Here is a 3,899-nt window from a genome sequence, read left to right on the forward strand (position 1 = left end):
AGCTTTTCAATTGTCCATAGCCAATAATGTTGGAGTACGGCGAGAGCAACCTCCTACGAGCACCATAGAATGCAGGTGTCCCAGCCCATCTTCAGTGTCCAACTGGGGCGGAATCCAATTTGCTCATAATGGTACCAGGAGTACCGTTCGAGCCATCATGAAGGATGATTCGGAAGCAATCGCCCCATCAGCTTGTGCAGAGTTGATCTTAAATATATAGGCCTCAGATCAGCGATATTATCGGAAGCTTTTCCTGGCTTCGGAAAAGCAAGCATCTCCGCGGGGCGCCATGTACCTGGGAAAATGCTACCTGCCCACGCCTCGTTAACTGTGTCCAGGAGATGTACAAGAAAGTTTCATTTTGTGTTTTTATAGCGTTAATAATGAGGGTCTACCAGGCCCCGGTGCACTGTGGATCTGGCCTTGTCTACGGCTGCCATAAACTTGGGCATCGTATTAGGCGCTTGAATTGCCGTCTACAACTTATAGTGAAGGTACAGTACCTGCATACGTAGGGAAGTAATGCTTGTGCAGTAAATGGAGGAGGTGGTGTGTCAAAGTGGCAGCTGAAAATGTAAAAGTGGATGAAGTCTTGCCAGTTGCCAGCATGGCCGACGTCGCAGGATCAAGGGGACGGTGACCTCATATCGTTGCTCGAAATATCCTCCATATTGACGCATTTGACAATGAAGGCCCGAGGGAAGCGCACCAATCCAGCCAATGGCATCGTTCTAAAGGGCGTTTATGACGACGAGCTACCGCTGTACGGCACTGAACTATATTCGCGCCATAGTTGAAGCTGAATCTCGCTCCAACGCAACTTCTGCTTGTCGGCATGCAGCCTGAAGACGAAGGAGCTGTAAATTTGCGATTGGTCGATATACGCCATACCAAGACGTGCCTGTAGTTACGGTCACTACCCTGCAAAGTTGAACCGATGGAGGTTCTATCAGTTATGGCTTCAGATGGGGAATCGGTAGCGAACACCGTCCACAACTCAACAGAGACGATGAACACGACCAGAGAACTTGCATAACAAGTCGCTGCTCTAACAATTCGGTTGATATGCCCAAGTTATCGACATGCTTCCAAGCCACCAGAATAAATCTGGCGATTGCGATAGCATAGGCTGCCGCTCGCGCCACCGAGTATGTAGAGGTACATAAATAAAAAGGCAAAATTGTTGTCTTTGAAGCTGTTAATACACACGCACAACCGCGTACTTGTAGCATATCCCCAAGTGGTGTGGTGCATTAAAACCACCAGCCACTAATATTTGTCGTCCAGGATAACAATGGCGGAGATCAGACATCCAACAAAGGCTGACGCAAGCCACGCTGCCGCTATAAGGGCGAGCGTTGTAAGACACAATTAGAACATTTCTCGGTAGACGTACAAACACTGCCAACCCTTCTTTTTACAGTGTGCGTCACCGAGAAAGATCTCTACGTGGCTTAGGAAACGTATTCCGAACGTATGCACCAACCTTATCAAGTGGTACGATGGGTGTCGAGCTTCTGCGATCAATGATAGATGGGGAGGAGTACGCTGATAATCCTGCAATTTGTGACAAAGCGTTGATTTCTTGAAGCAGCAACGCCCAAACATGTACCTTCCCATATCCTAAGCGTTGACGAAGTTCTCTAACCTTCCCAGAGATGCGACGACAGTTCCTCTGTGTAATGCCTTCTGAGGACATTGTAGAATGACTGGCCTGTTGGGCCACGAAGCAAAGGAGCTCATTTGGTGACGTCGGCGTTGCAGGTGTTCAATTTCGCGTGTGTGTCATTTCAGTCGTTGATGATGACGGCGGCGGTTCTGAACTCTGACCTAACCGGGGAATCTGTGCACGGCGTTTTTCTTTATGTTGAATTTATATCTAGAAATTAGCCAAGCGAAGATAAATATATGTTTTCTAGCTAGATGTATCAGTAGAGTCCTCCTCTGGCATGGTGTATTGTGACAATGGCGTTGAAAGCCAAGGTTTTAAGTGGGGTGCTTCAACAGCTGCACTGTATGATAGTGTATCCTGTTTGGAAGGTGACTTCATTCGAAGCGCAGAATCCTCATCCGTTGAAGCAAGAAGAGCATAGTGGTTGGAAGTGCCCAGTTGGTTTGATGCTTCCTTAAATGATGGTTTTGCTGATTGTCGATCACAATGGCGGCAAGCGTTCTTATACTCACAACATGCTTCTTACAGTGCAGTGGTGAATTCCTGGCACGATCGTTGTTTTTGAGAGGCCCCACTGAATTAATGGTGATAGTGTAACTTCTATTGTTTCATCTTTGCCTGGGCAGTGGCAGGAGGATTTCATATGGCCTTGTCTGTAGCACGAGAACAGTACATGACGGAAGGCTTGAATGGCCTTGGGCGTAACACGCAACCCTAACACAGCATATGGTCTGGAGGAGTAGAAGGACCTTGTAAAGTGAAAAATATATGATTATGGTGGAGCCACATGGCCACGAAACATTTCAGTTTTGGAAAAACAATATTTGCGTTAGTAAGAAGGAAAGTAGAAGTCTCATCCCCATATTGTTGGACGTTCCTTCACTCGGTGCTTCACCTTGACTTGAAGTAGTTGGGAGCCCAGTCTCTATGAAGAGAACGTCACTGGATATCAGCGATAATCTGCAGCGATTCTTGAGAAACGCAGCTTAATTTTCAGTCGGTACACTGTGCTCTGCTCAACTCAGCCAAGTGAAAGACGAAGTTCGAGTTGAGGAGCATTTGTGAATACCGAGGTCAGTCGGGCTCCACCATCAGAAGCCCCAACAATGATCAACTTCAGGCCATCCCGAAACCCTACGATGCGGTGGTGAGGCTTAGCCTGATGGGGCCAACGCTGGAGATGCCTACTGAGTGCTAATCATGTCTTTCAGGACTAAATGTTTCGCCTTCCTTCCATCCGCTAACCATAACAGAAAATGGTGCGACAATGGCGATTGAGCGAGATTTCACAGAACACAATTGTAGCTGTTAGCTAAAAATCTTTCTTGCAATAAAAGTACACAGAAAAATACACCAAACCACCTAGCATCATCCACAGCAGGCACAGATTTAGTGTTGGCCTATTCTGAAGAGTGTGAGCAGGGAAAGAAAACCTATGTTATAAAAAAAGGTGGTGCAGTTACTTGCATAGAAATATATTTCTTTAGTGGGCAATTGATGACACCACTATTCTTTTTTTGGTGTATAAGTATTCTGACAATGGTTCTTTTAAAATCTGTTTGCTGAACAGGGTGATGTCATTCATTTTATTGAGTAAGTAAGTTTATTTTGGCCTGGTTTACAGCATGTCCATCCGTAACTTTTGTTTTTGTCTCACAGAAGCAGAGAACACGTGACGTTTTCAATGCACATCTCTAACCATGACAGCATCAGAGCGTCAGTGTTTAGCTCGTTACAATGCTCTATAGTATTTTAATGTACGAACATCTTTAAGTAGACAACATTTAACAAGGAATTTAACAAGGAAGAAAAACATATTGTCGGTAATGCAGGATTTGAAAAAGCACCACATTCGACAATTATATTTGAGCTAGAAATAAAATTTGGGCTTATATTCAAAAGCCTGTGAACAATTTTCACTGCTTTGTGAATCTACTTAGATTATGGGAGAAGGTCAGATGTAGAGGGATTATTTGAAAGTGCTGTCTAAAAAAGTTTTCTGAAAAAAAAAGACGAGTAAGAAACGCACTGACACATAAGAGATTCATAGTGTCAACAAAGCCGACAGCTGAAATATAACCAGATTTACAGACAGAGATTTCCCGGAATCAGCAAGGCCAATACCTAGAATAGAACCAGAGCAAACACCGTGACACTATTTTGAAAAATAAGCTCTAGCTTGTGATCATCACAAAACCTATGTCGCTTTGTTATATATACTGGTACA

Source organism: Rhipicephalus microplus, chromosome 8 (genome assembly GCF_043290135.1).
Source record: "Rhipicephalus microplus isolate Deutch F79 chromosome 8, USDA_Rmic, whole genome shotgun sequence".
NCBI classification, from domain to species: domain Eukaryota; kingdom Metazoa; phylum Arthropoda; class Arachnida; order Ixodida; family Ixodidae; genus Rhipicephalus; species Rhipicephalus microplus.